This window comes from Dromiciops gliroides, chromosome 3 (genome assembly GCF_019393635.1).
Source record: "Dromiciops gliroides isolate mDroGli1 chromosome 3, mDroGli1.pri, whole genome shotgun sequence".
Lineage (NCBI taxonomy): Eukaryota > Metazoa > Chordata > Mammalia > Microbiotheria > Microbiotheriidae > Dromiciops > Dromiciops gliroides.
In genome coordinates this window covers 323,860,637-323,883,414 of record NC_057863.1, presented here as the reverse complement: position 1 = coordinate 323,883,414, position 22,778 = coordinate 323,860,637, and the positions used below count along the sequence as shown (strand labels likewise).

General features: G+C 37.7%; 1 protein-coding gene across 1 annotated transcript in view; it reads left to right on the top strand.

Annotated features, from left to right (window-relative positions):
• ZBTB20 (zinc finger and BTB domain containing 20) overlaps positions 1 to 22,778 on the top strand; it is a 928,525-nt gene that overhangs the window by 595,255 nt on the left and 310,492 nt on the right. Inside the window, exon 8 of the mRNA XM_043993192.1 lies at positions 17,992 to 18,091. The gene's annotated coding sequence lies outside the window, so the exon portion shown is untranslated. The remainder of the gene's footprint in view (positions 1 to 17,991; positions 18,092 to 22,778) is intronic.

Below are 22,778 nucleotides of genomic sequence, written 5' to 3'. Positions count from 1 at the left end.
TCACAAGCCTAGATAGAGATATGAAATAATAATGGCAAGAGATTCAATTATCTGGACGTTTCTTTCTGCTCCAAGTAAAGCATCTAATAATTGCTTGACTTGTCTTGATGATTATTTTAAACTCAAAAATTAGAAGAAACAAAGTATCTCCTATTCTAGATTTCTTACCTGCAAGAAGGAAATAGTTGCCAAGTGATGGAAATAATGAGAATATTGGGAAGATGTGATTATCTTAAAATTTTTAAACAGAATTTGCAGTAGAAGAGTCATAAGGAAAGTCCATCATAATTTGACTGCTATGTGGATTCACGGAAGACTTACTACCCATTAAAATTTTTAAAAGTGCTATACTGAGTGGGGAAAGCTGTGTAATTTGAATGAATGTACCTATTGACTTCTGCTTTTGCCTACTCCTGATGAAGAAAGGAGGTAGTAGTGGCAGTGGAGGGAGTCAGTGACCATCAGAAGCACATGTGCATTCTTATTCTGGTATCCACAAGGGAGCATGGGATTTGATATGGTGTGAAAAGGAGCCACTTGGTAGACCCAGGTTTATCTGTTTTAAAGCTTTGATGTAATCATAACACCATTTGCTATGGTCAGAAGAGAAAAATTATCATGTCAGACGTTTAATATCCCAAATAGGATTTCCCGCAACCTTACTTTGCATTGTGAATTTAGAGCATGCCCACGAAAAACAGATAAGTCTACCTGAAAGACTTACTCAGCTTGACATAGTAGCTTGCTTCAGGAGACTTTACATTCTAGATACCTATAATTTTATGTTTCCACTTGAACTCAGTAGAATGTAAAGCTCACTGAAGGTAAGAACTATTTCATTTTTGCATTTATTTATATAGTGCTTTAAGGTTTGCAAAGCACTGTAGAGATGTTATTTCATTTGATCCTTACAATAACCCTATGAGGTAGGTGCTATAAATGAGGAAACTGAAGCTGAAAGGTTAGGTGACTTTCCCAGGGTCACCTAAATAGATGTCTGGGGAAGGATTCAAATTTTCATCTTCCCGACTCTTAAGTCCAGTATTCTGTCCATTGTGCCATCTAGCTACCCATTTTTGTCTTCATAACCCCTTTGCCTATTTTAATACCTTACACATACTAAGTGCTTAATATATGTTTATTGAATTCACTTGATTAATAGTATCTTAATATTTATAGTTGTAAGGGACCTTAAAAAAATCTGATCCCCATTTTATAGATGAGGAGACTCATGCCTTAAGAAGTTCAGTGACTTACCTGAAATCATCCAGATAGGGGACAGTGCCAGAATTCAAAGCAAGGTCTTCTGACTCCAAATCCAGAAGTCTTTTTGTTATACCCCTAGAACCTCCCATTAAAATAAGAGCATGATTTTTAGAAGTCAGATTTCTCCATAGCAGGAAACTTTAATCTTTCCTCTTTCTCTTTCTCTTTGAAAATATATATAAAAAGGAATACTCTAGGGGCAGCCAGGTGGTACAGTGGATAAAGCACTGGCCCTGGATTCAGGAAGACCTGAGTTCAAATCCGGCCTCAGACACTTGACACTTAGTAGCTGTGTGACCCTGGGCAAGTCACTTAACCCTCTTGCCCAGCAAAAAAAAAAAAAAAAAGGAATACACTAAATAAACCTTATGAAAAACATTTCCTAAAAACCAAAACTCCTTTTTAAAATTTGGTCTGGGAGGAAGCTTGTTCTCTAAGTTCTTGCTCATAGCCACTAAAAGTTCATTTACCTAGGAGATAGAAATCTAGAACACTGAAAATAATTTTGACTAAAGATGGATAATTTTCTAGTAAAAAGGGAAGTGGAAGTCCACTGGACACTTTGTTGGTACAAGTTAGAGATTTGTACTCAGTGTAGTTTTTTTGGTTTTTTGTTGTGTTTTGTTTTTTTTTTTTTGGTTTTGCAGGACAGTAGGGGTTAAGTGACTTGCCCAGGGTCACACAGCTAGTAAGTGTTAAGTGTCTGAGGTCGGATTTGAACTCAGGTACTCCTGAATCCAGGGCCGGTGCTTTATCCACTGTGCCACCTAGCTGCCCCCTCAATGTAGTTTTAAGCAACATAAAGAAATGTGTTTATTGAAAGTAGTACAATTGTTCTGTATAAAATGAGAAAAAAATTTTTAGCATTCACAGCTAAGCTGCCCATTAAGCTGGGAAATAGGGTTACTTTTAATGATACAGCATATCAGAGTCAGAAGAAGCTGCCCTCAGCAGATGGGTGATATTAAAAAAAAATACAAAACCTCAATTGCATTTGAAATACTTGAAGTTCTTCATGACGTCCACTGAAAGCTTGGTGGTCCTTTTTAGGGCAGTACCTCATTTCTGGCATTTAGTATCCAGTTATTTTGCATGGTATCCTTTTCTGTCACAGAAAGGAGGAAGGGGAAGAAAGGTTATGAATCCTAGAAGCGGTTAAACATCCCATGCCCAATCCCACTAGGTGTCATTGCATTCAGTGGGAATCTAGGTGGAAGGTGTTGGTGGGCAACTGAGGACAAATCAGCCAGCCAGAAATTAACATCTCCACCTCTGTGAAGAAGAGTATAGATGGAACATGAATCCATGAATCCTAACGTATCTTGAAAGGAGATTATGAAGATGATTTTTTTTCTATGAACCTGCACTATTATGCATTTATTTGGAGGCCCCTAGATGGTGTAGTAGTGAGAGTATGAGGTTTGAAGTCAAGGAGATATGAATTCAAATGTGGCCTCAGACACTTACTAGCTCTGTCACCTTGGGCAAGTCACAAACCTTTTTACCCCAGTTTCTTTATCTGTAAAATGGGGGCATTATTACCACCTTTCTACAGGGGTCATTGTGAAGCTCAAATGAGAAGCTCAGATATTTTTAAAATGTTTGGGGGGGGGCAGCTAGGTGTCGCAGTGGATAAAGCACTGGCCCTGGATTCAGGAGTACCTGAGTTCAAATCTGGCCTCAGACACTTGACACTTACTAGCTGTGTGACCCTGGGCAAGTCACTTAACCTTCATTGTCCTGCAAAAAAAAAAAAAAAGCTTAGCATAATGCCTGGCACATAGCAGACACTCTGTAAATGTTAGCTTATTGTTATTAATATTATCTTAATTTATCTTGGAAAATAATTAAGCATTATACTATGCATCATGATGGCTCTCATCTGTTTAGTCTTTTATATTGAAGATTTTTCATCACAACAACCCTATGAAGTAAGCAGTACAACTACTAATATCCCTATTTTATTGTTGATAAAACTGAGCCTGAGAAGATGAAGTGACCTGCCCCAAATCATACAGCCAGAATTTGAACTCAGATCTTCTGACTCTAAATTCAGTGTTTTTTCCTATCCCATGGGTCAGGTAACTGGTAAAATGGCCAGAGTGCTATGTTTGTCATCAGGAAGACCTGTGTTCAAATCCAACCTCACATACTTCTCAACAGTATGCCCCTGAGCAAGTCACTTAACTTCTCTCTGGCTCAGTTTCCTCAGCTGTAAAATGGAGAAAATAATAGCAATTCCTTTACATGATTGTGAGGATAAAATGATATAATATTTGTTGCATGGTGCCTGGCACACGGTAAGCACTTCATAAATGTTTCTTCCATTCCTCTCAATAACACGAATGCCATTTATGTGGTGGCAATATTTTGGATAGAAATAATTTGTTAAAGCTCTGCTCTTAAGAAATCATTGAAGGAGACTGCATTGTAGCACCATGGAAGATATTGAGATGACTTTATACCTTTTAATGGCAACCTTGCTCCCTTTGAAAAGACTCAGGAATTGAGCTTGAGTGGTGAGATGCCATGTGCTTTCATGTGGCTACAGTGGAAATTCTTCCCCCCTCCTCTTTTTTTCTCATTCTGTTTCTCAGTCTCTGTTCCTTTCTTTCCCCCTCTTTCTCCCAGTTTCATGAAAATTCATTTATCTGTGACATTTAAAGACTCTGTCTGAGAGGTGTCTAGAGCTGAGGCCGGCTGCGTACATCAATAGTTTCTTACAATCTGGCACTCTGTCAATATTTGGGGGCCTCAGTAACAGCACTTAGATGCAGTGTCTGCCAGCCGACACGCTCTTAGTGTCTCAGTAATGAGTTTGAATGAATGGATATTAGTACGTCAGATCCTCTTACAACAGGGAATGCTTTGGAGACAGTTTATAGGTGCCTTGATTTTTCCTCTTGGCATTTCCTGTTTATTTGATGTCATTTGTATATGGATGAAATCATAGGGATCTTCAAAACAGTTTTTCCTAGAGCCAGAGGTAAAGAGGATCTTTGCACAATCCAGATCTGGGAGAATCCACCTGAGTAATGAGAATTTCTTTAATTGTATTAATTGGGCTCTCTTTTTGTTTGCTTTAGAGGGATAGGATAAAAAACACTGGGTGCCATTTTGTGGAAGCAGGGTTTATTTTCTGTAAGGTCTTTCAGCATTTTTTCATAAGGTCTCCAAAGCTCATGTGTAATAGATATGGGAGGTGGTTGAAGGTAATCTTTTAGTGGGGGTGGAAACTAGTGTTTCTATGGGATACTGCTACTTATTAGCATCCTCTTTTCATATTTCCAAATTCTCCTGGATTATCTTTTCTTGCTTGTAGATGAGATGACTTGCTAATAAAATAACCACTCTAAATAATGAAGGCCAAGAAAAGTGATTGCAGTGGAACAAGATTAGGGTAGACACCTTTCTTATTCTAATATTTCTTATTCCATGGTTGCCATCCCCTCTAAACCATTAATTTAGTGCTCCCTCTGGGAATGGGGTAATTCTGGAATCTAACATTCAGTGGAACAGAGGATGTTATTGAGAGTTTTCCATACTCCTGGGGTGTGAATCCAACCAGGGATGAGTCAAGAAGATCCAACAAACAGAAGGGAAATGGAGATGGTTCTAGGAGTGGCTTGGGCATTCCGTTTATCCAAAAGCCCAGCCTCTGAACCCCCAGGAACTTTAAACCAGAGGCCACCACCCAGTGAGCCAGGACTGACTCTTCTACTCACTAGTTCCTCCCATGTCACCTTTCCAATGCCAGCTCTCTGGCTCTCTCAGGTGGGATTTTCCAGTTAGACCTTCAGAATTTAAAGACTTTTTCTCTCCCTTCTTGCCATCTGGCAGCCTCTTTATAGACCCCAGAAGGCTCTACAGTTGCTCATCCTATGACCTAGAAGAACTCTTCAGTCTGGCAGTTAAGGAATCATAGTGTCATAGATCTAGAGCTCAAAGGTCATCTTAATTCACCCCCTCAATTTATACATAAGAAGGCTGAGGCCCAGAAAAGTCATGCTGGGCAAACATCTGTGATTTGAGCTTAATAATGATAGCAACAGCAACAGCAACAACAACAACAATAAGAATAGTATTTATGTCGAACTTTAAGATTTGTGATGTGCTCTACAAATAAAATCTCATTTTATCCTCACAACAAGACCTGCGAGGTGGGTGCTATTGTGATTCCCATTTTAGCGATGAGGAAACTGAGGCAGAAAGAGGTTAAATGACTTGCCCTGGGTCACATAGCTAGTAAGTATCTAAGGCTGGATTTGAATTCAGTCCTTTCTGATATTTATTCTAGCCCTCTGCCTAGAGATCTCTGTTCTGGGACTCCAAGCTCAGCCCTCCAAATTCAGTCCTCTCATTCTCTCTTACCACACTACCTCTGCAGCTTCAGGAGCTCTAGAGATGAAGGTACTTTGGGATTTTTTTTTTTTTTTGCGCTTTATAGCTATAGCTTTCTCAAAATCTGAGAGGTCATCTGATGAAATAAAAAGGACATATCTAAGATATGTTTTTTTAAATTTCTAGAAGTCAGTATGTTTTTGAACCTAATGATTTTTAAACTAAATTATACATTAATATGATTAGTAGAGGCCTCTTTGGGAATGCTCCATGAGTCCAGAGGTGTCATGGATGTGAAGAGTTGTGTCTCAAGGGCCCCAGTCACCTTAAATGATCTGGCTTGTTCAGGATTAGGCTCACAAATTCCGATTGGTTAAAGAAAATGGGTAAAAGGAGAGAGAAGATAAAGGAAGAAAAAAACCTATACACAGACACACATTTTTAAATGATATATATCAAAGTATTTCTGTCTCTCTCTGTCTTTGTCTCTCTCTCTGTCTCTCTCTCTCTCTGTGTCTCTTTCTCTCTCTGTCTCTTTCCCCCATCCCACTTTTCTTTCTGTCTCTTTCTCTCACCTGCCTCTCTCTGGAAAGGTCAGGGTCTTGGAAACCAGTGGCAATTTAGAATCAGTCAGCAAGGAATATAGTGATTGAAATAGGAACAAGAGCATTTTCTTTTCTTAGGCATGACTTCTGAAATCCTTTGGGATTATTTGCAATGTGATGGGCTGCCATTTTTCCATTCTCTTTTTATTGATACTAAAAGGTCCACTTGACTAAGGCAGAAGAAGTTCAGGTTATACCTCCTGGAGACCTCAAATACTTCTTTAGTTCTTCTCTTTCAGTTTAGATTATTAAAATAGAGTCAAGTAAAAAAGTGTGGGGGAAAACTATGGGACAAAGATGATGCGAGAATGTATCAAGTTTTTCTACTTCAGGAGAAGCATATGCATTGACTCTTCAGCTTTTTCTACCCTTTCTACTATAAATGAAGTAAAATCAACTGTTATTGTGAAGATGCATTTAGTTAATGCCAATTTGATGTCACAGTTATACACTTACATACCCCTGTGTGTGTATGTGTATATGTGTGTGTGTTTATATATATATATATATATATATATATATATATATATATATATATATATATGTATATATATCAGAATATGTATCTCTCTGGTAGATATCAGAAAGTAAAGGACAACTACTGGAAAGATATCTATTCCAGTCCATGGTTTTCAATTACAATGACAATTTTATCCCAGAATCCTTTTTTTTTTTTGGTCAAAACATTCTCACATTTGTTCTCAGGCAAGGAGCAATTTTATAGAGAAATTCTCACAAAAGGTCCACTTGGCTGCTTTTAACTCCAAAGAACCCCAAGTAGAGGTGTAATGATCAGAATTTTTCTGTTTCTTTTTAGTACTCAGTTCAAGAGAACCATTTAAACACAATCTAATACTAAATTTATAATGCATATAGCCCTGATTGGGTGTCCCTGCCTTTGTTCTCTCTGGAGAAATCACTTAAGAAGTTTTTTCTACAAAATTATAAAAGCAAATATATTTGAATTTCTTCACATGTCATATTGACCCAGCAGATAATTTAACCAAGCAATGTGGAGTCAAAGATCAGGCATCTCTCTATTAGGGAAGAATGTTGAATTGTACTGTGTTACTACCCCGGAAGTACAGACTGCATGGGTAGACTGAGGTAGAGAAAATATATATGAGTTTATGAATTGCTGATATTCTTCTGTAAGATTGTATTGCCTTTTTAGAGGAATTATTTTTTCTTATGGAATATAATTTATAATAGATTAACAATTTAGCATATGTGAATAATAAGCCAACACTAAGAAATATATATTCATAAATACATGGAAACTCAGAATATTACCCAACTAATCTATTCATTACAATCTAGCATGATTGCAGTTGTGCAAGGCAGTATGGTAGATAGAGATCCTGCTTCAGAGGCAGGAAGACCTGGGTTCAAATTCTGCCTCCGCTGCCTACTGGCTGTGTGATCCTGGGTAAGACACTTAACCTTCCAGTTCTCTAGACCAGAAGTGTCACACTCGTGGTCTGAACCACAGAATTCCCGAGTGGGGTCAGAACCAGATTAAAATGTAATTCATAAATAAATAAAATGACAATATTCGATATTATAAATATTATTTAAAATAATATAATTATACTTAAATAAATAAAATGCAGTGTACCATAATATTAATTTATGGTTTCCTAAGGCAATATGCCCCCATGGGGATCTGTTCCTCTTTGAGTTTTATACTGCTGCTCTAGGCAACTAAGCATACAAACTGAAGAGAAGGTACAGACCTTCATTAGTAGAGGAAGTCTCCTCACCTGAGTTTCCAAGTGAAATCACATTTCTAGTCCCTATGGTTATGATTGCAGCCACATGTTAGCAGATCTCATTTTTCAGTGGGAGAAATCCATAAACTTGGCTTAAAAACACTTTTAAGAGATCAGGATACTAAGCAATAACCGTTATGATGTAAAGAAGACAAACTGACAGACTAATCTAATCTTCTATGAAGGAATGGTGGTCCTGATGAAGTAAGGGGAAGAGATAGATACAGCCTAATTAGACACACACTAATAAGGCTTTTGATTCTGCCTTACACAACAATAAAATGGATCATAGAACTATTTGGAGGATGTACAACAGCTGGAGAGTTGTACTCAAGGAATTGTTATTAGCAGATCATCATCCACATGGGAGAAGCTATTAACCACGTTTCTCAGGAATTAGTCTTCATTGTTATTTAACTTATTCCCTTCATGATCCAGATCGGTGATTTCTACCTTTGAGTTAGGAACATTCCAGGGAATTAGGAATTAACAGACCTGGTGTTGCCATCTTATAAAAACAAAATTCATCTGAATTCAAAGGATGATAGTTGGAGCTGGAAGAAACCCTAGAAGACTGTCTATTCCAGCCCTTTCATTTTATAGATAAGGAAACTGAGGCCCAGAGAGGGTAAGTGAATGTCCAAAAATGACATGGTGAAAATCAAGATTTGAATTCAGATCCATTCACCCCATACTTGGTGTTCCTTATAATTACTACTTTGGGGACGGCTAGGTGGTGCAGTGGATAAAGCACCGGCCCTGGATTCAGGAATACTTGAGTTCAAGTCCGGCCTCAGACACTTGACACTTACTGGCTGTGTGACCCTGGGCAGGTCACTTGACCCCAATTGCCTCACTTAAAAAAAATTATATATATATATAATTACTACTTTGCCTCTCACAATAAGAAATATGGCTCCTATAGCATTTGGAGGGGGAGGAGGCCAGGAGTGTTGCAAAAACTGAATAAAAAACAACAGTGTATTCGAGTTCCAAAAAGTTGGAAATCACCAATCTTGATGGTGGAATAGAAAGCATGCTTAGGAAGGCTCCTGACAGTATGTGTTTAGGAAGGAAACTGAACAAATCACTTTAGTAGAGGCAAGGATCAGAATGCAGCATGAATTCAGAGTGATTTGGAGATATGGTCAGAAACCAAAGGAATGGGTTTTTGTCAAGGATGAATTCTTTACAGTATGCCAAAAAGAAGAAAAACAGACTTTACAAATGAAATTTAATTTATTGAAGCATGCTCTCAATGAAAAATTCTATATACAAAGCTTTCCGTTTAAAATTCATATACAGAGACACACATCGATGTGTTTATCTCTATGTAAATATATACATGTATATGAAAGAGCACAAACACATGGAAAAGACAAATTTGTGTATATGTATGTATATATGTACAAATATTTATACAGTCATACACTCAGTGTCCCAAAAGTCTTAGGGCTGTTTTAAGCTTTAATTTTGGAGAACACACACACACACATATATACATATATATATATATATGTATATACACACCCACACATACATATAGTCACACATGTATATATAAACACTGGACATACACTATATATACATATCTATATATATCCATCTGTGTATATATGTATGTCTATGCATGTGTGTGTGTGTATATATATATAATACACACACACACACACACGCACACATTTATACACACATATATAAACTTTACTCAATCTTTACTTTTTCCATGTTTACCTTCTTTTCCTGTTAGACTATAAGTGCCTAAGGGGACAGATATGTCTTTACTCCCATTTTTAAAAAGCTTTTCATAAGACCTCCCACCATTTTTTGAACATTATAGGTAAGCATTTGCACATTTTCTTAACTGACTAGGAGATGAAAACTACTGGCTTAGATGAAAGTGTGACAAAAATGTATTTAGGAGTTGTAGGTGTCCCAGGATAGCAAAAAGAGAACTAGAGAAATGATCAGGAAACCTGGGTTCTGGTCACCGAGTGGCCTTGGGCACAGTTTTGTGCAGCTATAAAATAAGGGGGTTGCTTTCTTAAGGTCCCTTGTGGCTCCAACCTGCTATGATTGTATGAGTCCAAAATGCAGTACTTACCTAGAAGTGCATCTTTATATAGCAGTGTATAGAGAAAGAAACAGAATTTAAGAACAATGAGGTAAATGGGAAAGTTGTTTTCATAACAGGTGGTGGGTAATTGGCACTTGAGTTTTAAATTCACATTTGAAACCTTGTCATATTATACTTACATGTCCTTTAATTTATTAACCATCATTGACCAACCCATATTCCCCACCATGCACTGCACTGATTATTAGTCTGCATACACATTGAATTTGGATTCTTTTTTTGGTTTATAAAATTTTCGTAACACTGAAAACCCAGACATCCCAAGGTTGACCTCTGCACCCCATAGTACCTAACAGTGTCTTTTCAATAGGCTTTTCAATAAAGGTTGAATGAATAAATGAAATGAAAGTACTATAGTATACATAGACTAGAAAAAGAAAGTATATGACTTCAAAATGTATGTTCCATTGTCAAACTTCAAATTAATGGGAATGATAATGAAGATAGGGATCAGGTTGAAATCTACAAGAAGAAAAAAAAAACTAATGTTAAATATTGTTTGAAACGTTAGCTAAATTCCCTATTAATTCTCCCTCTCTCCTAGGGGTGTATGTGTGTGTGTGTGTGTACATAAACATAGACATAGACATACATGTATACATATATATGTGTGTGTGTGTGTGTGTGTATACATATTTATCCGTATTTGCTACTGGGTAAGGGTATAGGTCTGTAGTCACAACTATAGCCCTAAGAATCTGCTGTATAGCACTATGTACTTCTACTTTTGATTCTTTTCCAAAAATATGAAACCAAATGTGTGTTGGTGGTATTTATCAAGGCAAGAGAAATTTTAAGAGGAAGGAGCCATGGAGAGCAATTAGAGAACCGTACTGAGAGTTGAAAGGATTACAGATCCTTTACCTTACACATAGGTCTTGTTTTAGCAAAAGGATAGAACCCAATACCTTAATGATTAATGAAAAATCTGAGGTCTCTGAACTTGAATGTCTCCTTTTACTTCTGAGAATGGGGAATTGGGTTCAGAGTATTTAGTGGAAAAAGGTCAAAAGCCATTCAATAACAACCTCTTTGGGTATATTCATGTATACAAATAGCCTGTTATGTCATTTTGAAAGACAAGGGCAGCTAGGCGGTACAGTGGATAAGGCACTGGCTCTGGAGTCAGGAGGACCTAAGTTCAAATCTCACCTCAGACACTTACTAGCTTTGTGACCCTGGGCAAATCACTTAACCCCAATTCCCTTAAATATCTGGGGCCATCTCCAATCGTCCTGGTGTATATGTTGTCACTGGACCCAGATGGCTCTGGAGGAGAGAGTGAGGTTGGTGACCTTGCATAGCCTCACTTAAATCCAGTTCAGTGCAAGTCATGACATCACCCAGATGTCATGGTCCTCTTAGAGAATGAGGGATAACCAACAACATTTTGATAATTTGGGGATATGGTATAGGAACTAAAGAAGTAAACTCAACATTTAGTGGTTTGGTGTGATTTTTTAAAAATGGAAAATTAACAAAAATGTAGAGTTTACATGAGGTAAATTTTTCTTGGTTGGTATTATGAATATACTCATGAGGGTTCATGAACTTTTCTTTCTTTTTTTAACTATTTCAATAGAATTAATTTCTTTTACAATCTTATATATTTTATTTTATGCTTTAAAAACATTATTCTCAGAGAGGGTCCATTGGCTTCATCAGACTATCCTAGGAGTTTTTGACACATTAAAAAAGGTTAGGTATACTAGATGGATTTAAGTTCAGTCATAAATACCATATAGATAGCATGTAACTTTTTCTTTGGCACTTACAAAATGACTTGAAGCATCATGTGCATATTGTAAAGTAGAAATCAACTCAATCCATGGCATCTTGGGCATGTGTATTTTTTTCAAGACAGAGGAGTTTACTGCATCCTCTTCACCATTTAGATTTGCATAGCTCAGTTACCATATAAAGGGGACTCATTTGCAAAGCTGTCATTAGAAAAAAAAAAGCAAATGATGGAACAAAGGACACATTCTCCAAAAAGTTAGAAATTTCCACTGTTTCAAGTGATCCTTGTAACCATAAGAAAGATGCCTTCCCTTTGCCCCACCTAAAAAAGAAGAGCTGACAAGTGAAAGGAATTCTCCCTGGAGGTTACACTGGAGCAAAGAGTAGGGTAAACTGAAGGCTCTACACAAGACCAGGGAGAAAAAAGTTGGCAGGGATGTAAGGAGATGCCGCCAAAAGTTCTCCATTTACAGTACAGAGATGGGTGATTATGTTAGAACCACTTTGACCACTTCCCTAGTGTATTAAAGCAAGAATAGGTCAGGCCAGGGAAAAGGAATAACATCTTGATGAGCCTTTCCTTTCCCAGAGGCTTAAAGAACATGGAAACACAGCCTGATCCAAGTTTTTCTTCCTGGATCCTCTCCCCCATTTAAAAAAAAAATCATGACTTCCATTTTCCTTGTTTCCAGATCAAAATGTTAACATTATGTTACATACACACACACACACACATATGTATGTGTATATATATATATATATACATATATATATATATATACACATATAACAAAATGTTATACAGTGCAAAGGGTCTCTGAGTTTATAGAATCATTGCTTCTATTTCATTGACTTTTATAAATCCACAATTACTTATATCAAGCTCTGCCTAATTTTGCATTATAATGTTCCTTGTGTGGGTGGATTTCCCTTCTTTCTCCACACCTTATCCTGTGCCCCAACAAATATTTAAGATATGTGGTTTTCCCTCCCCATAGAAAGGTCTCATCTTTCAGCTTTAGGAACTCCTGCTGGAACATTCCCTGAGAATCACCCTTAGATTTGTTTGTAAAATTACATCCACACATTTGGACAACAATGCCTAATAAAAATCTTAAGACCAGCTTGCATTTATAGAGCACTGGTTTGGGACACTAAACACATTCTAGATCTCTTATATCAAGAATTTTCACACCATCCAGGTCAGGTGGATTGGGAACAGGTATTATTATCTTCATTGTACAGAAAAGGAAACTAACACCCAAGAGATAAAAGTGATTTGCCCAAAGTCTCTCAGTGAATCCATGATGGGTCTAAGAATAGAATCCTGGATTCTTCATTCTAACTTTGTTGGTGTGTCTCAATTTCCTACAGAAAAAAGTGACCTAGCAGAGATGATCCCACACTTTAATTTTATCATGTGATATCATTATTTTACTATTCAGTTAAGTGCTTTCTGAATTTGGATTGCTTGGCTTGGAAGCCAATAATGTCCTCTGGTGACTTATCTCTGCTGATTATTTCCAGTGTATACTGTATATATCTTGTTTGAATGTTGTTGTTCTCATGTTGTCTCCTCTACTAGATGGGGGATTTCTTGAGAGCTAGGGTTATTCTTTTTATTTCTATTGCCTTGCCACACCCAGAACTTAACACAGTGCCTGATCTCTCCTTGATAGTCCATCATAGTCCCTTAATAATAAAACCATAAAATATTGAGTTGTAAACGATCTCAGATGTTGTCTAGTGCAACTTCCTTTTTCCCTGACAGGAATTCCCTTTGTAATGTCCCTGACAAGTGATCATTCAGTCTCTGTTTATCTCCATTGAAGGGGAACTCACCACCTCAGGAGACAGACCCCTCAACTTTGCAACAGATCATAGGGAAATTTTTCCATCTTTTGAGCCAAAATCTGCTTCATTGAAACTTCCCATTGGCTTTAGCTCTTCCCTCTGGAACTACATGGAATAAGTCTCTTATCTGCTGTATATAACAGACTTTTGGATACTTGAAGACACCTATCACACTCTCTCCAAGTCTTCTGTTCCTTACACTAATCATATCCAGCTCTTTCAACTAATCTTCACATTCCTTTGCTTCAGAAATTCAAAGTATCCATCTTGAAAGCTGAACATGAACCATTGATAACATCATCAAGCTTTGCTAATAGTGAATAACTCCATGTTCCTACATGCATGCCGCGTGGCAGTGGATCCCTATGGGAACTGAAGCAGAAGAGCAAGTTGTTTTACTCTGGTCCACCATCTTACTCTTGGCTTGTGACGGTCATTCTCTTACCCTAGAGGAAAAGCCTCTCCTACTTCACACTCTTTAATCCCTATGATACCATTTTATGATGCCACAGCCAACCCATTCTTTTTCAACAAGCAAACAGGACTTTGGTGCAAGACTATGGTCACAAAGATAAATCCTTGCTCCCTAATTCTCTTCAAAGTAAAGAATTCTAAACATGGAGGAACCATCTCTCCTTAATGGGAGCCAGAAATCCTGTAAGTGCTTGAAATGGCATTCACAAGTCTGAATGGTAAACAGACAAAAACAGGAGCGTACCAGTTGCACAAATGACTTGCTTGTCACAAACTTGTCATTGCAGTAATCTAACATTTCTTTCACAGAGTGAGATGGAAAGTATGGAACAAACAGGCCCTGCTGACGTTTTGGCTCTGCTAAGCCTTCCTCCGAGCTAAAGCATCTGCAGCATCTCCCTGTTCTAGACCCTTTATCTGCTGAAGTTATAGCTGATATTGTACATGTCACAGAAATGTTTGACTATTGCATTAACAAGTTGATGACAAGTAAGTTATTCCTGCTACCGAAATACTCCCATTTTTAGCAGTCTACCATTTTGACCTTCATTTTATTAAACATGTTGGCAATATACCCTAACAGAACAGAACACTAGTGAGACACCAGGATTTTTTGCCCCAGGCCTTGTTCATATCACTACAGCCTCTACAGATACACAACTGCTGCCTCTCTATGACATAAGAGCATTGAAACCCTAGACATAGAATTTTCCCAAAATATGGAAGTTAGCTTGTAGAAGCAAAGTATGGCAAACCATAGAGGACAATCATGGGACGACTTTTTGGGTTTGGGCAAAGTGAACATGTTGTCTCTGTCTCACAGCCTCTTGTAAGCATGGTAGCATCCTGACAGCAAAGCTATATGCTGGGAAAATTGAACAGGGATCATATATAAGCTTAAACAAAATGTAGTGGGGTTAGGCTGCCAGTTTGTAAAGTAACTGGTGTTGGCTCTCTTCCTCGACCTTCTCCCCACCAAAGGCATATAATCTTCACCACCACAATACTCTCATCTCTTTTTGTTCCCATTTGTGCTTTGTCTCTTCATCATCTTCCTCACCTGGAGCAGAGATATTTCAGGAATATCTCTCTGTCCTCATCCTGTTTCACCTCCATCATCAATATTGTGCTATGGATTAGCCAGCAGGGAGGGCTCACACACCACAATCTCTTCATTCTATTTCTGTAACCCTCCTCCTGTCAACTTTGTCAAGAGGAGCCAGCGCCCAGACCTTGGTATTCACTGACGGGGGCATTTCATGGACTTTAGACTTATCAGGAGGCAGAATAATAACCAGTAATAAAAAGCTTTGTTTGCTGCACTCCTGAATATGCCATCCCCCTGATTCCTCACGTATATGTGTATTAAAGAGTAAAGAACAATAAAACTTTACTCCTTAAGACACTGACCATTAAGGAAAACCAAACTTCTCTTCCTTATGGGTGTCAGGTGACCTGTATTCTTTCTAGCTCCATTCTGCCTTTTTGTGTACCCAGTTATAATGTCCTTGTCTATCCCTGGATCAGACCTCTGGCATGAAAAATCTTGCATTATCAGACTTATTTTCTGGATTATGCCCAGGGGCTTTTAAATGAAAGAGTTTTGTGTCTTAAAAAGATTATCATTATTCAATGAAAACCCAAAAGTCTTGCCAGAACTCTAGTGGGTCTTAACTTTCTTTCAGAGCTGGCAAATTGACTGTAGTACTGTCTGGCAGATGAAATACTTTGTTCCTATTATCCCCAATATCTCACCATGCAATCTACACCTTCGCTTCAGTAGGACGTGTACTTCAGAGGAACAGGTGGGAAGGGTTTACTGGCTATTCTTTTTGTGAGAAGGAGGGGCCCTCTGCTTTATAATTTCAAGGGGAAAAGGAGGAAAGAGTGGCATGTGACTCCACTTCTGTGTGTGAGCAAGAGAAAACATTTAAACAGAAAGAGGAGGTCATATAGAACTACATTTAATAACATGCAACTGAGTTTGCTGCTTTAATGTCAGGAGGAGAGTGACATAGTTTTTTTCCTTTTCTCCTGCTCCTGGGAGTCTAAATGGCAAAGAAGGAAGAAGCCTTAATTTACTTTACAAAAAAATGGAAGTTATTTTGAAAGAAGTTGTTTTAACAAATATTATAGCACAAGCAGTATCAATATTGCGTACTCTCTGCAGGGTCCCATCCCTGGAGATAGTCAATCTGTGGTATGGGGGGTTTGTTATTGTTACTTTGCTTTATTTAAAGAGAGGGAAGAGTGGAAATGTGCAACCCTATGTAGCTTCCATTGAATTTAATTAGGATCATAGAATCTTCAAGATGAAAAGGACCTTTAAAAATCATCTTGTTGAGGGATTCTTAAACTGGAAGATAAATTTCAGGAGGTCAATGAATTTGGATGTGAAAAAATTACATCTTTATTTTCATTAGCTTTTAACCGAAATTTAATGTTTATTTCTATCATTGTTATTGTTGGTGATATTATTATTATTATTATTATTATTATTATTATTATTATTATTATTATTATTGAGACTAGATCTCCCTATTTCACCTGGGCTTGAAGAGCACTGGTCATTCATAAGTTCAGTCTTACCATTGATCTGTATGGAAGCTTTAACATGCTCAATTTTTCCACTGTGGGTTGTTTCCCCTTTCCTTAGGCAGCCTGATGACCATCTCCCCCCAGGGGCTCACCAGATTAGTGCTGGACTTAGTGGGGGCACCCAATTACCTTTCATCCTACTTCAGTTGACAATCCCTGAAGTCATGCAGTCCACCAGCTTTAGTTTCCCCGTAGCAAAGATCAGTCATGTGACAATACATCTGATCCATTCCTTTCAATTATTAAAAAAAAATATTCTGATGAGGAGTCCATAGACATTCACTGGACCCTCCAAGGGGTCCACGAGACTAAAAAAGTTAAGAACTATCGATCTAATCAAACTCTTTCATTTTACTGATAAAAATACTGGAGTCCAGAGAGGTCATGGCTTTGGTTGGGACCAAATATCCCATAGCATATGTATGACACAGCCTGTCCTAGAATCTGGCTTTCCTTATTCCTAAGCCAATTCTTTGTCTACTATAGCAAGCTGCCCTCTTGCAGTTCACATTTATTATCTCTTTCTTTTAATAAAGTAATTTCCATAATGTTAATTTACCTTCAGATGATTAAGTACTATTAATCAGGACATAACTGATAGGTCCTGTCAGTTTTATTAGTTAGGACTGATATGCTGGGGAATGCACTTTAAAAAAAAAAAAATCTCAGAGCTATTTCTTCAGTCACATTTTTATTTGATTGGTTCTCTGAATTTTTCTTATTTCTCAACAAATTTTCTTCCCTTGCCAGCTTTCAAAAAATTGTTTGCTATATTTTATATTTAGTTTGGTACCTGAAAAACACGTTTTGGTTTTGGGTTTTCTGATGGGTCTATTCCTTTAACGGAAATTCATTTAAGTGGGTCATATTATAGCATTCTTGGGTATTTTTTAAAAGCCTTTTTATCAGATTAGAAGGAGCCTGTTTTTTATTCCCACTTTAGTCATTTTGAGCTGGTCCTTGTAATTGTTAGTTTCATGAAAACCGTTGATTAAGTCAAAACATCAACTTTTTTATTTGTTTGTTTTGGTTCTTCTTGGCTAATGCAAGGGGGGGAAAGCATTTACCTTTTTTCAGTTATGGTAATTATATACTCTGTTTTTCATTTATGCAAAACTTAATTTGTATGGGTTTTTTTGTTTCTTTTCTCTCCTTATTTTTGCATTTTCCAAACATCTGTACCATTGGCTGATGGTGAGAGCAGCAGAGGCTGGCATTTTTCCCCCACGTTGTGAGAGAAAGAGAATTGGCTGGAATGAAACCTTGCTTTCCATATGGTCAACTTGAAATGCAGCATTGAAAAGGTATCGTTTCATTTTCTTTCCTGAAACCAGAGGTGAAAACCACAAGCAAACAGAAATATTGGTGCCAAACCACCTGTTGATTTGCACTAGGAGAAAAAAAAAGCCCTTGGCAGCACATTTTTTTTTTACCTTATCTAGTTGAAAAGGCTAAATGGATATCTGGGTCTCCATAGCATCTGTCTGTACACAAACATCAGCTATATAAGCTGATACATTAGCCCCTTACCTGAGAAGACCCTTGCTTAGTTAATACTCAGTCAGTATAAGACTGAAGCCCTATTTACTCCTTTCACAAATATGCCATCAGGTAAATTTGCATAGGAACCGACTGGCTCCTGCAAAATTGAGTATTTTGTGAGATGATAGTATAGGAAGCAGATAAAATAATGCTATTACTTTCCTACATGTGGCTCAGTTTTAGCTAAGAAGAAACTGCATCAAAGTGACCCATAACCATAGTTGTGACTAATGCATGGTCCCATGACATCCAATCAACTCAGTTGGCAAAGTAGTCAATTCAGTAAAAGAATGGGTCAAACCAGTCATATGGCATCATATTTACAAAACTGGAAAAGGAATAGAAGAGTGCTGCACTCCAAATCCCAGGTCTACTTTGAATGTCCCTTTCTGTTGACATTGGGCAGGTCATTTTCTTAGTGACTTCAACTATGTCTATAGATCATCACAATTTTTCGGGTGAGAGGAGGGATGGTGTCCCAGACCTGTGAATCCATTGGTTTTGGGAAACTCCTGGTGTGTAAATTACTTCCACCATGTAGATCAGTAACTCCTGTAACTTATAGTCTTAGGGAAGTTGTGTGGGGCACTAAAAGATTAAAGAACTTGTCCATAGTAGCCACACAGCTCATATATTCCCAAGGCAGGACTTGATCCCAGGTCTTTACTCCCAAGGCCAAATCTCTGTTCAGTTTTACATGCTGCCTCTCTATATCATGTAACCAAAGCTACAATATGCAATGACTTTGGGCTGGTGAGTAATGGAGGGGGCAGGGGAGGGGTGCAGGGGAGGAGCAGGGAAGGGAGGCAGTTTGATCTACCTGATTCTATTGGTAAGATAACAAAAATTATTGGAATTAAATTGATCACCTGCAAAAGAATTATTTGAAGACTAGTCATTAGGACAACTGGAAGAAAAAGGAAGGACAAACTGTTAACACTGAATTCAAGCAAGCCAAGTACAGTGAGCTCCTACTGTATGTATGCTTGGGAAATTTGGGGAAATGATGAAGATAATACAGACTCCTGGAATGCTTTGATAGAATAACTATAAAATGATCTGAGGTTATTTAGGGAGAAAATGATGAATGACATTGATTTGTGATATCATATTTTATTGCTGCTTGTAGTTCCTGCCTTTTTTTGCCTCTGAAGTTTCTTGAATTAACTCTATCTAGCAATTGCCTTCTGTCTGGACTTAGTTATAATAACCTTGATCATGTACTTGTGTGTATGTGGCATTGAGACACTGATTTTACTTCATCTGCTTGAGTCTGAATGTTATGGAATAGTTGTTTGTTTGTTTTTGCTAGGTGGACCTTCAGCTCTAAGCAATGTTTCTTTAGAAAGGAGATTATTATCTTGGGACGGAAGTGTGCATGCTATTGATATGCATTCATGTGGTGAGAATGGATATGCCTTGTCTAGTGTAGAATTATATCAAGGGACCAATTCTTCGTCGGTAGGAATGATATTTCATGTGCTCTGAAATAATAATGAAATGTGGGTTTTCAACACTATCAAAATGGAAGTAAGCAATGCCAGGATTAAGATTTATTTACAAGACCTCTTACAATTTCTCACTGCTTTATCCATTAGGCTACCCTGCCTTGAAATTGTATGGCACAGAAATAACCTGATGGGTCTTTACTTTCTGATGTTAGATAACAAAGTTAAACTCTGTTTATAAGCTCAACCAACACACATTGGCTATTTTAAATGTGACAAGGATAACTAAAGTGATTAATTATGCATTAATAAGCGCTGCATTTCCTTAGAATTACTGACCACCTGGGAGCAACTGATGGTCCAAGTAAAGAAGCCTAGCCAGTTGTTAATCTCCAGGAAATTTCTTATGTCAAGGCCATCATCACAACTCTAAACTGAACTGTTATCCACCATTTAGAATTAGATGTATTGAGAGGTGATGTTGCTAAATTTTATTCCAGTTTCAGTAGGTTTAGGCACATGATTACTTGGTTATTACTTCACATGGCTCAAGAGTGGTTAAGGAGTAAATTTCCTACTACACAGACTTCACTTGAAAACTGACTTCAAAATACTATTTAGTATAGGAATTTTTAAAACCTTAGAGAATTTATTTTTGGTTGGCTTTTATAATTATGTGAATAAATTGATTTGAATTAATTGCTATGAAAACTTAAAACTTCATGATTTGAGCTAGTTTTGAGACTGTAAACTTGGGGGAGGGGATTTAACTTCATAGATGCCACTATTTCCATTTCTATAGGTTTTTGTTTGTTTTGCTTTGGTTTTGAGGGGGACAGCCATTGCCAGACTGGTAGACCAGGAGAATTCTTCTTATATAGTTTACTTGATTTTTGCAAAACATTTGACAAAATTGCTTGTGCTATTCTTGGTAAAGTTGGAGAAATATGGGCTATCAGTGGTGTCAACATTTCCCAATTACATTCTGGTCTTAATTTAATATTAATTTTTAATTTAAATTTGGGTCACACTCGGAAGTTTGGGGAGCTGAGGGACACAAGTTTGCCATCTTTGAATTGAGAGGACAGTAAGGTGAATCCGGAACTCATTGAGTAAGAGGACACAGAGGACAATGTGGGCTTAGAAGGAAATCTCTCATGAGGTAAAACAGCCCTAAGTTCTGTATTTGGCCTTATGCTATTTAACAGTTTTATCAATGAAGGTCTGGATGATATGCCTTTCTTATTTACATATGGAGTGACAGTTAACATACTAGGTGACAGAATCAGAAGCCAAAAAGATATCAGCAGGGTAGAATGTGGGGTCAAATACAATAATTTACAATTTAATAAGGATGATGTTACATCTTATACTTGAGTTTAAAAATAAATTTTACATGAATGAAATGGGGGAGGTATGGCTAGACTTCCCAGTTCATCCAAAAAAGTATTAGAAATATTAGTAAATTTCAAATTTAACATGATTCAGCAATGTGCTGTGACAGCCCAGAAAACTAATGCAATGTTGGAATATATTAATAGAGGTGTCCAGGACAAGGAGAGTGATGAGACTGCTCACTGTAGTCTGCTCTGATCAGACCACAACTGGAATATTTTGTGCTGTTCTGGGGACCATATTTTAGGAAGAAAATTGATAAACTGGAGAATGTCCAATGAGGGGCAGCTAGAATGGTAAAGTGTTCACCTGAGGATCCATTGAAAGCAGAGATGTTTAATCTACTTTAGAGGCCTGGGATTGGGGAGTGGCAGGAGGAGGAGGGGGGTGAAAACATGAAAGTTGCCTTCAAAGCCATCTATATAGAAAAGGACTTAGACTTGTTCTTCTTGATCTAGCAACATTACTAGGAGCAATGGCTGGAAACTGCAAGAGGAAAACTTAGACTCAATGTAAAGGGGGGAAAAACCCTTTCTAACAATTAGAACTATTCAAAATGGAAAAAGCTATTTTAGGGTGTTGTGAGATAAAATCACTGGAAGTCTTCAAGCAAACACTTGATGACCACTTCCTGATGTTGTAAAAGGGATTGGTACTTAGCTATAGTTTATGTACCTAATGATCATCATCTAATGATAGTATCTGAGATCTTTTCCATTTCTGAGATTTAATGATTCTGTTAAATGAGTCACATATCTCCAGACCAACTCCTCTCAATCATTCTATATTCCAAATACTTCATCCAATGTGATCTCCCAGCAGGAAACATCCATGGGTAGCATGCCAGTGCTATCCCACTCAACAAGCATGGTAAAAGTGGGCACTTAAGTTGGATTTGTTCTTCAAAAAACTGGGGAGGCTGTTTGGATTCCCTGTCACCTAAAGAATAAAAGGTCCAGCCTATGTGGGAACATCTTTCTAACCACCTTTCTCATTCACCACAGCCAGTCACAATGGTAAATGCAGAAGTGGAGGGGAGTAGACATTTTATTTGAATCTATATTTTTATTGTTTTGGGATTTGTTTTGTTTTGTTTTTTTTGCAGGGCAGTAAGGATTAAGTGACTTGCCCAGGGTCACACAGCTAGTAAGTGTCAAGTGTCTGAGGTCAGATTTGAACTCAGGTCCTCCTGAATCCAGGGCCGGTGCTTTATCCACTGTGCCACCTAGCTGCTCCATGAATCTATCTTTTTAAACCTCGGAATTCTATTCGTTTTTATCCTTTGTTTTTAGTAAAGTCATTTTTATTGCATTTGACAGTGAATTGATATCTCCTTGCTTTCCAACCCTGAGCCTGAAGCACTAGGTTGCCCTCGATTAGGACTATCTTTGAAAAAAATAATATGTCTGTTGGAAGAATAATTAATATAGCCCATAGCCAGTTCTCTATTGTCCACAGGTAGATTAGCCATTGCATAATATTAGTGCTTCCCTGACTTCCCCTTGCTCGAGCACTGGCTTTGCAGCCAGATGTCCTGGGCTTGAAACCTTGCCCTGCATCACTTTTGGGTCAGTCCCTTCTCTACTGTGGGTCTCAGTACCCTTGT